This window comes from Podarcis melisellensis, assembly GCF_964234715.1.
Source record: "Podarcis melisellensis genome assembly, chromosome: 12".
Classification (NCBI taxonomy): Eukaryota; Metazoa; Chordata; class Lepidosauria; order Squamata; family Lacertidae; genus Podarcis; species Podarcis melisellensis.
In genome coordinates this window covers 4,198,095-4,212,569 of record NC_138544.1, presented here as the reverse complement: position 1 = coordinate 4,212,569, position 14,475 = coordinate 4,198,095, and positions in this window count along the sequence as shown.

Genomic DNA, 14,475 nt, shown 5'->3' with positions numbered 1-14,475 from the left:
GTTCAAAATCCTCTTCAGTGATCAAGGGAGAGAATCTAAACTTGCCACTATCATACCTCCCCTTGCAATGTCCACTTGAATGGACAAGACTTGATCTTTATCCTGCTGCACCATATTTAGAGAAAGACTACACTTTTATTTGGCCTACTGGCTTCTGAAAGGTGATGGATTTCATTCTAAATCCAAGACCCAAGGTTCATATAGCTCAATTCTTACGTGAGACTGTTCTTCATGCCATCAGTGTCAGAGTGCAGAAATGTGAGTCCTAATGTGTTAACAAAGATAATTGTGACTTCCATCAGGACAAGGTGGACTTCAAAGCTGATCTGCCATTTATCTGTACGGTCAACTTTACTTACAGGTCTCAAGAGATACACCAATCTTCTTTCTGTATGAAAACTGTCTAGAGAAAGAGGAACATAGACTCAGGTGGAATCTACACACCTATAAAAAATGCTGTGAAAACGCTTTTTAAAAAAAAGTTTTGAAAAATATATTGCATCGCTCACTGTCGTCATCTTGTGTCATATTTGTATATTGCACTTTACAACACATTTAAAACATTTTATTTGCAGCTGTATAGCTGAGTCCTCAATATAAGTGGAGGCTATCTCAGAAACACATTCCCAACATCCGCAGTCAGCATGGGCAATGGTCAGGGATAATGAGAGTTGCAGTCCAACAACATCTGGAGACCTAAAAATGTGATTGTTATTAGTTATGTTATTATTGTTTATCATTGATACACATGAAAATGGCATTTTCAATATTTACTTATTTTATACTTATTTATTTCATAAAATTTATATACCGTTGTAGAAGAAAACATCTGAGCGGTTAATATATATGGTGTTTTACAGGATAGCATAAGAGTTAGTGTGTGATAGTGGTTAGAATGTTGGACTAGGATTTGGGAGACCAGAGTTAAAATCTGCTCACTGGATGATAACAGACCGGTCACCATCTTTCAGCCTAACCTACTTCATGAATGAATGAATAAATTTATTACGGTCATAGACCAGAAATAACCTACTTCATATAGTTGTTGTGAGGGTAATATGGGGTGAACCAGGTGTGTCACCTTGAGCTCCTTGGATGTAAGGTGAGAAATAAATGTCATTACTTAATTAAAAATAAAATGTTAAGTAAAACAGCAAACTTCCTGCTGTTTCCTGAGGAGCTTTCTGTCAAAATTTTGAAAGCAGGAGAGGTGATAATGGGAGAGAAATGAAGGCCAGAAGCCCAAGGTATGTGAATGATCTAGAACTATTAGCCAGTTAGCTAAGTACTGCAGACCCCTGTTTTTCAAAAGCCAAGCCATGGACCCCTTGATTTTGGAAATGTTGATATCTCTATGGTAGCTTTTGCTATGTGAATGGTGCCATGGACTCCCTGGGAACCACTGGTCTAGAAGAGAGGCCTAATGGGAGATGAGAGAGTAATGAGTTGTTTGTGAAGCAACTGGACCTTAATGGTCTCCGTTTGTGTGTGTTTGAGTGGCATTTCCTTCAAACTCTTGATGACAGCTGCTTATCATATTTTCTGCCATTTTGGCAGCATCTGCCATATTTTACAAGTTAATAATTGTCCAAAAGCAACTGAAGTACATTCTGTGTGTTTGGTAAACTTTATTGTTTTGCCTTTTACGTAACATGCTGAAAACATTAATGGCCAGATTGTGAAATCCTTAGTCATGCTTGTTTGTCACTAACTTCCTTCACGAGCAGCCGCTCCTTTTCTTCACCAGCAGTTCATGCAGAGTTCTCTGCTTTTCACTGTGAGGGGATCGTGTTCTGGCCCTAACCAATCAGAGACTTCCTCCTGCTTCAACCTATCGCTTCTCCGCACAGTTAGGTAGTGTTGCAATTCCAGATATGAAACAGAAGATTGCAATTAACTGGAGGCTTAGATTGGAACTCGGTCTTCAGACTGAGTTTATTGCAAAGGCTCCAGTTCAATTTAATGTTACATCAGCTTGGTAAATATGTCCAGACGAATTATGAGTCAATGCTAAGTAGAGATGGGCAAATGTTGCCAATTCTAGTCTGGAAATATTCTTGTGACCCCCACATAAGAGTGGCTATTGCATGCCAGTCATGGTTTTCATATTGTTGTCTCACCACCCTACAGCAGTAAGGCCTAGTGTGGAGACTTGGACTCTTTCTAATAACCCAGTAAATTCTACCTATCTCCCCACTGGACTCCTCCCCTACTGTAGGTCTGATTATTTCTGAGAAGTTGTCCGGACCAACCTAATCCTATAATTTCCCTTTAGATAGGTTTTGGTTTTTTGTAAGCTACGCGGAGGAATTTATGTTATGGGACAGCATGCAAGTGCTGGGGAAGGAAGGAAAGAAGGAAGGAAGGAAGGAAGGAAGGAAGGAAGGAAGGAAGGAAGGAAGGAAGGAAGGAAGGAAGGAAGGAAGGATAGTGGCTAGATAATAATTGCTTATGTTCCTGGTAAACTGCACCAGACATCACTGGCTTATGAAGGGCTGACCACATTTACTTAAGTGTCATATTCAGTGATTAAAAGCAGCAAAGTTGATATGTGGCTTAGAAAACACTACTGTAGTTTGAGGAATCAGAATGCCAACACTACTATACTTGAGTTTACTAAAAGCTGCCATCTACTCTTAGCTTTTATCCTGAGTTGCAGACCAAATGCTTTGTTTGAAGACATCAGCACCTTGTATAAAAGGCCATCTGGGAAGCCACAAATTCTATCCACTCTATTTATATATGCGGCTAATTACAATGGAATTCAAAGACCTAAGCAAAATATGGTGTAAATAAAATATAAAAAATAAAATGAATCCTTTCCAGACTGTGTCTCATTTGGCTGCTTCTTGCAGAGCTAGCCAACTATAGTCCCCCCCAGGCAGGGGATATGTTCTGGATCCCTGTGGGCATTAGTGAAATTTTGTAAAGTGGGGAGTGCCTTTTAAAAAGTCTCTAAATGCCCCCCTCTCCACACAAGTCTCTCTTCAGCTAGAGTTGAAGCTCTAGGGCTGGCTGGAGGATGAGCTGTGACGTGGCTGCTGCTGCGCTACCCTGTGTGTCGGATGTTAGGTGGGGAGGCTGAGCAGCCTCCACAAAGCCCCACTGCGCCTCAGGTTGTTTCGGCACTTCCTCTGCCCTCACTGATGTCCTCTTCAGGTTCCAGAGAGGGTCTCTCCAGCTCTCTCCCACCATTTTTTGGTATGATTCTATTTATTCCAGGCATCACGCACATGCACAGTCACACATGAGTAGAATGCACATAAGTGGGAAGGGGGATGTCTATACATTTACACTAAGCTCAGGGGGGCAAGGATTGATGGTGCTGATATCCAGATACCAAGGGGCACAATTTCAGCCTTTACATGGCTATTTTTTTTCCCATACAGTGGTAAAATATATATATGAGTAAGGTTACGATAAGTCTGTTTGGAATTAAAAGGCGGGAAATGTAATGGAGGTGGAGAGCAAAATATGCTTATGAATATCCTGGTGTACATGCCATGAAGTTTATTTTTTGTGTCTTTGGTATGTGTTTCCTGAACACCTCAAAAATGGGCAGGCAAAATTAGAAGAAGCAGAAAGGCCATGGGAGGAAAGTGAGATTGTGTGTGGTCAGAATTTTAAGCTTGGCTTTGTTATGTATTTAGATCACCATCTGGACAGCAGCTTTTTGCCCTCTCTATGATAGGTCCTCTGTTGCCACTGTCAAGGGTGTGAGAGAGAGAATGGTGAAACTAGAATCTGCATTTCATATACAATCTGTATTTGTATACAGAAAAGCAGATGTGGTCTTCCTATGCAATCATACAGTTGCTTCCCTCCAGTGGAATACAATTCCTTACACTTTGAAGATATTTTGGAACTTTCTTCCTGAAGGCCAAGTGGAGAAGAGTGTACCTCTGGATGCCTCCAGTTTCCTTTCCTCACAACTACTGCCATTAAAAGCAGAGCTTCTGAGTCAGAAGGTGTGTAGCGTCTAATGAGCTCTGACTCCTCTCACTGTGTTTATCCACCCTACCCCTTAAGGCTGGTTCTTCATCATTTTCTGTATTAAGCACTGAAATCAACATGTGTTGACGTTTCATACACTCTTCCTTGGAAGCCAGCATTGAGCCTGATCCTGAGAGTGCTTCACATATTCCAACTTATTTTGTGAGAATGTGGGGAGTTTGGAATACATGTTGACCCAGACCCGTGCTTACTGTTCTTGTTTTTCTTCTTTCCTATGCTCAAAATATCATCTCACTTCCTTTTTGTCAACCCACATTACCTTCTTCTCCTTTAAAACACTTCCCAATACTCATTTTTCCAAGATCACTTTTTTTCATTTCAACACATAAAAGGCCACACTAAGCAGCCCATGTTTTAATTGTGCTGGGAACAGTGATAAGAGAGGCAGCCCTTCTTCTAGCTACATAACCCATCCAAGAAGGTGGTGTATGGAGGGACTCTGAAGGAACAATTGAGTTTCAAGGTCTTTTGATCAGTTTGAGATAGGGACACGTGACCTTTGCTCCTGGAGTTTTATCTTTGAGTTTTATCACATTTTTCGCCACTGAGCTATGCCTTCGCTTGTCTGCATTTCAACAATGTGTCATGAACTGGTAGGACACCGAGGAAGAAAAAAGGATCCCTGCAAGGGATTAGCCATAACTGGCCACACTGGAACAAGCTGAAGATGGGAAAGGGGAGGTTTGGGACATCAGAGGATGTCGAAGGGGCAGCCAACAGTTCACGAGAGCCAGGGGAAGTGGACACATCACCAGAACCAGAGGTGGCCCCCTTCTCTGTGAATATGACAGGCAACCGAAGGACTGAGGCAGGCAAGAGAACACAACCTAACGTACGAGTTGATCAGGTGAAGAACATGGGATTTGTTAGGTCTGGGAGGAGGTTTGTGATCACTCAGCTGGATTAAGCTTAAAACAGGTGACAATCACAGGCTTTGTTAAGGGGAGAAACACAGCTGGTGCAAGCTCAGGTGTGTCAATTAAGATTGGGAGGAATAAAAAGAGAAGCAAGGCAGAGACTCTGTGTCTGTTCAGCTTTCACCATGGATGAACCATGGCTTGACTGTTTTGGGAGCTCCAACGGACTGTGATTTTGGAAAACTGCCACTAGGATTCCAATCCTGGATCTTCTTCAGAGATGGGAACCTGGCCTTACAGCTTGACTTTGGACTTTTCTCATTGCATTGGTCCCAAACCTGTATTCGATCATTGGACTCTCTGACTTAACCTCAGAGTACTCTAATGTCAAGTTAACATTAAAAGATCTGGGGCAGTTTGCATAGCATCCAACTTTTTCTGACCCCAAACAGGGACGTGTCCCAGGTAAGTCATGTGAGCCATGACTTGCTCTTGCCCCGAAAAAGCATCTTTTCAGGGAGAGTGCAAGGCATGTTGCCCCAAAATGTGCAATTGTGGGCACTATGTGAGATCACAGCCCCCAAAAAGTGCAGCACCCAAAACGGCTGCTGAGATCTTGTGTGAAAAAACAGGATGTCCCATTTTTTTTCTGGGACACTTAGAAGGCATGTAGTTTGAAGTAGCACTCCTATACTATAAACAGGCCTTTTTTTCAGCCAGAGCTCACTAGAACTCTGTTCCGGCACCTCTCAGGTGGGCACCGTTGCCATTATAAGAGAACAAGGGAGGTGTTCATGGCAAGTTCCAGCACCTCTTTCTCTAGAAAAATATAATCATATCTAAAAAGCCAGTTCCCAACACACACACACACACACACACTATTGCAGGGGTAGCCAAGAATGTGCCATCCAGATGTTCTTCGACTGCAGTTCCCATAATTCCTGACCATTCGCCATGCTGACCTGCTTGATGGGAGTTGTAGCTGAACAATATCTGGAGGTCACATTGGCTACGGCTGACCTAGTGTGGTCAAGACACATAAACCATGCAATCATATACAGGGGTACCTTGGGTTACATACAGTGGCGTAGCGTGGGGGGTGCAGGGAGGGCCGGCCGCACCGGGCGCAACATCTGGGGGTCAGGGAAATCCACGGGTTAGGGGGCGCAAATCCACGGGTTAGGGGGCGCAAATTACTTGCCTTGCCCCGGGTGCTGATAACGCACGCTACGCCACTGGTTATATACGCTTCAGGTTACATTCGCTTCAGGTTACAGACTCCGCTAACCCAGAAATAGTGCTTCAGGTTAAGAACTTTGCTTCAGGATGAGAACAGAAATCGTGCTCCAATGGCGTGGCGGCAGCGGGACGCCCCATTAGCTAAAGTGGTACTTCAGATTAAGAACAGTTTCAGGTTAAGAACGGACCTTTGGAACGAATTAAGTACTTAACCCGAGGTACCACCATATGGAACTTTTTAGGAATAAGCTTCATTCTCCCATTGCAGTCAGCAATCAGGTGCACCATGTGAAGCCAATCCCTGTCCAAGTGGCGCTTGCTGTCAGCATTGTTCCCAATATCCCAAGAGGCACGACTGCTTTATAAAGAAGCTGAAGCCCTCTGGTTTTGTGAGTGTCAGATGGGAATGGTAAGCAATGCAGATGTGGTAAAAAGCCGGGCAAATTGAATATCGCTTTCCTCCTTGCTGCTATTTCTTTTTTGGAAGAGGTCTTGTGAGCTAGATTGGGCGTTGAGTGGAAAGGCCATCTGTTGCAGGGGTTTATACCAGGATTACACAGAAAATCCATTTTTTTGTGCCAAAAGTGACAGACTTTCCAACATCATTATTATTATTATTATTATTATTATTATTATTATTATTATTATTATTTCCTTGTGAAGATGCAGCTTAGCTCTGGTCAAATACAGATGCACATGTCGCCAAACAGACATCTGACTCAGTCAGGAAGCAAAGTATTGTTAGAAGAACGGCACCTGAGTGTAGCTGGCACCTGTGTGTCCGCCCATGGACTACCCATGCTTCAGACTTGCTGCTTTTGCCAACTTTGTTTCTCTTCTTCCTTTCCACCACTCAAAAGTCAGCAACCTAGCTGCTTGCGGTAACATTACCAGAGCTTGATAAATATTATTACATCTGGGCTGACAGGAGCTAGAAATGGCATTTGGGGGTCAAAGGGTGCTTGTTAAACAAATAGTTATGCCCTCCTCATGCAGCTTATTTAGCTTTCGTAATGCTAGACAAGTACTAAATTGTTCAGATTCAGAAAACCCTATTCATAAAAGCTATTGAGCTGGGCAGGAAACAGATCTAGCAACAAATCATGGATAAAACACTCTCTCTCTCTCTCTCTCTCTCTCTCTCTCACTGTCTCTCTCCCTCTCCGTATGATGAGGCCAAATCAAAATGCTGTCTTGTGTATTCCAGTGGGCTGGTGCTTGTGCTCACATTTTCTTCCCTAGTGCAATGGCGAAAGGTTGGGAATCTGCCCTTTCCCAGGTGAGGCTATTTGTCCATCTACCTGCTGACTGGCAGTCATTCTTCAGGGTCTCAGGCAGGAGTCATTCCCACCAACTGCTACCTGACCCTTTTAACTGAAGATGGCAAGGACTGGCTGTTCTCAATCTTTGCCAGCAACAGTTACAACTCGCATCAAATCCAGGTACCTCCTGCAAGCAAAACATATGGCTTACCTTTGAGCTAATGCTACAAGGTGTGCTACAATGCTAGCATATGCTTATCTTTGAGCTAATGATCCTCCCCTCATAAAACAAAGGCTGGCCTAGCAGAATATTAAATCCTGCACTGTATGCTGTAGGATACAATGCTAGCATATGCTGCTCTGGGCAATAAATCAAGTAAATAACCCAAGGCATCTTTTCAGCCCTAAGTACCAACTCACAGTCTACTACATTTCAGCATAGTTCACTGCCCTGGCTTTGCCTCTTTCCAGTCAGGAAATAAGATGTGAGGAGGCCACAAAGAGTTAACCCTGTCCCCTGCACCTGAAGGGTGTGCAGCCATGCTCCACCACAACCCATGCCTCCAGAGCACATCAGAAGAGGATTTTGCACATACCCGCACATAGATATACCCGTACATAGAGCCCCTTCAGACATGCTCTGAATCCACAGACAGAGGAGGAGTATTGGCTAGCCTGAATGACTGCAACCCCTTTCAGTCAAGGGGATGTAAAGGTAAAGGTAAATGGACACCTGACCATTAGGTCCAGTCATGGACGACTCTGGGGTTGCGACGCTCATCTCGCTTTATTGGTTGAGGGAGGCAGCGTACAGCTTCCGGGTCATGTGGCCAGCATGACTAAGCCACTTCTGGAGAACCAGACCAGCGCACGGAAACGCCGTTTACCTTCCCACCAGAGCGGTACCTATTTATCTACTTGCACTTTGACATGCTTTCGAACTGCTAGGTTGGCAGGAGCAGGGACTGAGCAACAGGAGCTCACCCCGTTGCGGGGATTCAAACCACTGACCTTCTGATTGGCAAGTCCTAGGCTCTGTGGTTTAACCCACAGTGCCACCCGCGTCCCTTTCCAGGGGATGAGGAGAGCGTAATTCTTCATTTATAATGAAACTAGTAAGGGAGATGTCCTCTGTTGTTCTACAAATGTTCTACAAATATTCCGTTTTAGCATGTAGAACCTGATTGCCACAGTGAGTGTGACTAATCTTTTAGACATCCCTAAACTAGCTCTTTGGGTCTTGGTTTACAAAACAACCCCCCCCACTGGCAAAAAAACCCCCATGTTATAAATGCAAAGTCTTCTTATTACTCCATGTTGCCACATCAGATGGTTTCTAATGCACCCTTTGTTGCAATAACTTATAGCTTTTGGATTACTGGATCTGAAAGAAGAAGGAGAAATAGTGTAACCATATGCCAGGTTTATGGAAGCACCATAAGGGTTAAGAAACTAAAGACAGTCAAACCTGGAAAATAAAAAGCACAAAGAAATGTTGTTGCAGTCTGATGAAGATTACCAGACCACAGTGGAAAAGCCCCAAAGCATCATTCAAACCTCAGGGAAAAAATGTACTTAAAAGTTGCCATGGGAACCACATATTAAATGATCCAATAAAAAAAGACAACCATCTACACCTCAACCAACAACACAAACAAACAATAAAAACAGAACTTTAAATCAGCTAAACTCCAAAATTAACCAGGAAGTGGGAAAACTAAAAAAAAAAACACCCCCCAAAAAATTCTTGTTGTTTTTAAAAGAAAACCTTAGAGAAATAAAGCAAAAATGTAAGACTCTAAATAAGACATTAACTGAAAACAATATCACAAACCACACACAATAAATACATTGTGTCATATAAAACAACGGCTTTTTAATAAGCCAAGAGGCTTCCTCATTACAGAATGCAGAATGCAGAATGGCGACATTTTTTAAAGGTCTGCACAATTTGCAGCCTCAGATTGTGGACTGCATTAGGCTTGGTAGGTCCTTAGGCTTGAGATGCTGGGCTTACCAAAATGATGCTGCCATTCTGCAATGACAAATCTTATATGGCACACTTTCCAATATGTGTTTTGGAAAGGCATCGTGTGCATAGATCTTGGGTTTACATAGCCCCAGATCCACAATATGCGGGTGGAGGCCTTTCAGTGTCACTGACTTTGGATCAAGCAACTCCAAGAAGAGGAGCCTGGCATGTTTTATAACTCAAGAAGATTAGGATTCTGAAATGTCCACATTCGAAAAGGTGGGATTCTCATGTCCTGCTAGCAGACTTAGGCATCTGGTTGGCCACTGTGAAAACAGGATACTGGAGCAGAAGGGCCAGATCCTGCAGGGGTCTTATGCTCTATGTTCAACATAAACATAACTATTTTTGTCCCTCTCTCATAAAACTCATGGTTACCCAATGACTGGCAGTAAATTCAGGACAGCATTTCTTCACTTGACACATAAATCACTTTTAGAATGTGCTATTACAAAATGTGATCATGATGAACAATAGTGTTGATGGTTTTAAAAGGGGATTCAACAAATTCAAAAAGGAGAGGACATTCAGTGGATTTTAGCCATGACAGTTAACTGGAACATCTATATCCAGAGAAAGTATAACCTGAATTTCCAGCTGCTAGAAGATGGAACAGTGGAGTTCTCTTGCCTTTCCCCCCAGAATGGGCTTTCCAGAAGCTTCTGGCCAGCAACTGCAAGAGAAAGGATGCTAAAATAGCTAGACCCTCAGTAAAGGTCCAGTAGAACTCTTGTTACATTCTTCTCTGTCCTTCCCTTATACTTTAGCAGCTGTAAGTCAAGTATTATCCAATGACACAGTATTAGATTTCAATATTTGATTTAACAAATATTTTCTAACAAAAATTGATTTAACAGTCACTATTAACGTAGCTTGCAATCTTAAAGCACCAATTATATGATGGGAGGATATCTCACATTTCTTAGTGAAAACAAGTCCACGGAAGTCTGGAACATCCTTATTTATTTGTATACAGTTGTGGAATTCTGAAATGCTTCTAATAAAAATTCCATTGCCAAGAAAGGCAGCTGCTGCTGGTTAAATGAGAAAAGAGGAGCGAGGAGCCATTGAAAAAGTTACCTTTTTCATTGCACATCATTGCAAAAGCTATAGATTGGGCTGACCTTTTACCAGAATGAAGTGCTGACAGAAACGATGCGGAGATTTTAGAACAGATACACATCTGCATTCTTTCAGTGCTGTAATTTCATCCCACAGTTGCCAGGTACCCTTCTCCTGCCTGTGGAACAAGTTGCCACCAGTCTAAGAACACAGATCTTTTGGCTCAAAAATGATAGAGAGGAAGGATTCCCGGATGAAGGATGGTCAAGCAACTTTGGGGTGCATACTTCTGCTGCTCTTCTTAGTGCCTTCTTAGTGCCATCCAGGCATCTGTTTACGTGCATAAACTGTAGCATCTCTAAGCCTAACATCTGCCATGGGGCTCTATTCCTGGCACAAATCAGCACAGGGTACTCTAAAACACCAGCCACAACCCTCCATTGTGATCTAAGCTGCTTTATCTTGCTAGGAAGTTGCATTGGTTCATGGCCCATAGGACACACTCCTGCTGAGCCATGTGGCTTTTGCAGCAACATCTCTGCATGACCTCCACCAGACATTGTGGAGCGGACCTTGGCCTGGGAACCACATCTAGAGACAGGCAATTTCTTCAGTGGAATTAGAGAGCTGGTGGCCATTTGGTAGAGCACAGGGAGAGCAGATATCAAAGCCATTAAAAACAAAAGGTATTTATTTCTGAGGCTGAAGCAGCACTGTCCCAAAATAAAGGAATGTTAGAAGGATGCTGGAATGAAGTTATGTGGTTTTAGCAGTAATGCTATAAAGGGTTAAGTAATAATGGATTGTCAACAGGTCAGAATGTAAAGTTATAATATATTAAGATAAATTAGTAAGATAAAAACAAGGATGGAAAGGATTTGCTGAAATAACCAATTGAACTAGAATACAAAAAAGGGAGGTGTGAGGAGGTCAAGGAAACAAGTAAATGAAAGACAAGATATGGAAAGATGGATTTGTTTTTAATTGTTTTTATTTTTTTGTATTTTGTATTTTCTGTTTTTCTTTTTCCCTTCTTTATTTTTGTAATTTTTTGAAACTTTAATAAATATTATTTTTTTAAAAAAGCAGCACTGTCCCACCCTGGTGCCAAAAGGTCAGATATGTTGAGCACAGCCATTCCATGGATCTGAAATATGACATTTGGCCATTATAGCACAGATAGTATGTAGCACTGATGCTCAATGTGAATTCTCCCAGGTATCTATTTGCAGTGGCGGTAAACAAACTCTGAAGGAGTTTGCACGGTATGCTCTCTAGTCATTGCTTGTTATGTTGTCCAGATCTTATTTCCTCCCTGTTTAGCCTCATGTTAGGATATCATATGGTGTGCTATCAGTTGCCCTGTATTTTGTCTGCCTCTGCATCACGTTAGTGTTTCTATTTTGGTACATTCTTATAGAACCCCAAAGTTCAGATCAAGAGTTTCTTTATAGAGCTGTTGTGTCAGAAACCAGCTTCCTATTTATGTGAGATCATGCAGGCCTTCTCATCACCTATGCTTGCTCACATAATAGCACCATGAGACCCTCAGTAACTGCTTACATAGAAAACTCATCCAAAGAAACAAAACTGTTTCTTCATGGTTGCATTTTAAAGCTGTGTGCCTTCTGTTTTATCTCTGTAGTTTCTCCAAGGGACACACTCCTGCATGGCTACTTTTGATTTCACTGTGCTCAGTATTAGGCTCAGTCCTCAAAGTGGGCTCTTCTGCACAAAGAAGTAAACAATAAATCATAGGAAGCACAGGAGATTTGGTTTATTTCACCTTACCTGTGCCGATGGTGGGGTGCAATGGGAAAAGCAAATGGAAATAAAACTTGGGTGAAGCATGGGAAAATAGCTGGTGAAATAGGTCTGAACTCAATTTTTGCTCCACCCATAGATCTCACAAATAGGATGGTGAAGAGATGGTGGAAGGGAAGAACTCTTTTATTTTATTACATATAATTTTTATTAAATATTCTAATTTACATTTCAAAATATCAATTCAAACAACCCTAAATTAATGACTTCCCTTCTTCTTCTTCTGCGGTTCATTTTGCATACCACACATCCCTGCATATTTTACATGAACTAAACCATTCAGGAATCCATTGTTATAGCCATCAAAACTTATTTACATTGTTGAATTCGTCTTAATGCTACCAGCGTTTTTAAATAAACACAATTTTCAACCATATATTCCGTAAACATTTTCCAGTCTTCTTTAAACGTACATTCCTCCTGTTATCTTATTCTATATGTTAAATCTTCAAGCTGCACGTATTCCATCAGTTTAAGTTGCCATTCTTCTTTGGTTGGGACCTCACTAGTTTTACATTATTGGGCTGACAAAAGACGGGCCGCTGTAATAGCGTACATAAATAGTCTTTTTTGACAGGTAGGAATTTCCCTCTGAATTATCCCCAACAAAAAGGACTCTGGTTTTTTTTGGAAAGGTACTTTAAAAAAAAATCCAAATTCATTATATATCATTTTTCAATATTCTTTTACCCTTTTACAAGTCCACCACAGGGAATAACTCTTTTAGAAATGCACAGTGAAAGCATTTAGACAAACACAGTGGTTCTCTATCCAATAAGAGGTCAACTTTAATTGAATTCATTTTCAGTGCTGAATTACATTACTCCTAATCCCAATCCTCTTTAGGCTGCATTTCAGACTTTTCTGATACAACAGAATACCTGGCAGTTAACAGCCATAATTCAAAAACAGACAATAGCAATAGACAGAAGGCACAAACAGTACGACAATCAGGCATAATTAAATGCCAGTAGGGTTGGAAGCCAACTGGAGTGAATGCATTTTCCAACAATGACTTCATAAGAACAACGTCAAGGAAGGTACCACACAGATCTTTTGTGGCAGGGAGTTCCACAGCTGAGATACCACAATATTGAAAGGCCCCTTCATATGCTCCATACAGCTGTATTTCAGGAAGGATCCAATATAGGACATCCCAAACTGAAAGTCACATTTTTTAATACACTCCCCCCCCCCAAAGTACAATCTGTGCTGATATAAAATTAACTCTTAGGCCCTAACTTAGAAGTTATTTATTTCTTTATTTTGCTATCCAATCAAATAGTAATTTATTAATATATTTCTATATTGACTTCATGAAAATGGCCCCAGGGCGGTTTATATCAGAATGAGAAAATTCAGAATACATACAAGCCAATAAATAAGAATTAAGATAAATACATTTGAAAACATACATAATGGTTTTGGAACTCAGAATTGATTTCATCTTAAGGCCTGACAAAAATGTAAGCATAAAATGGTGGTAAGGAGACCTCAGTTGGGTGCCCATTTCACAGATGCAGAGTCACCACCCAAAAGACTTTTCCTCACATTACACCCCTCATTCAACTTATGGACAACCACAAGATGTTTTTTATGTGTTGGAAGCCATGCAGAGTAGCTGGTGCAACCAGCTGGGCAGGGTATTATTATTATTATTAATAATAATAATAATAATTTATTAATTGGGCCTGGGAAACAGCTGGCAACCAATGCAGCTGTTTGATCCCAGTACTTCCACCAGCACTGGGGTTGCTGCATTCCGTACCTATTGCAACTTCTGAGTAATTTCAAGGAGAGACCTACACAAGGCACATTTCACTAGTCCATGCTGGAAGTTACCTAAGCATGGATAACTGTAGCCCGGCTATCTCTATCCAGAAAAGGGCATCGTTGATGCACCAAGTGAAGTCAGGCAGAGGCCCTCCTAACCATTGAGGTTGCCGGGGCCTCAAGTGACAGTGATGGTTTCCAGAGCAGCCCCAAGCGATGAACCTGCTCATTCAAGGGAACTGCAAACACAGACAGAGAAGCCTTTCCAGAGTAGCCCATCCACCTTCGCCTCATCTGGATTAATTTTCAATTCATTGAAACCCATTCCTGCCTCCCGGGACCCATATAGGACCTTCTCTGCCTCCCCCGATACCATTGGAACCAAAATATACACACCTTGACAATGAAGAAC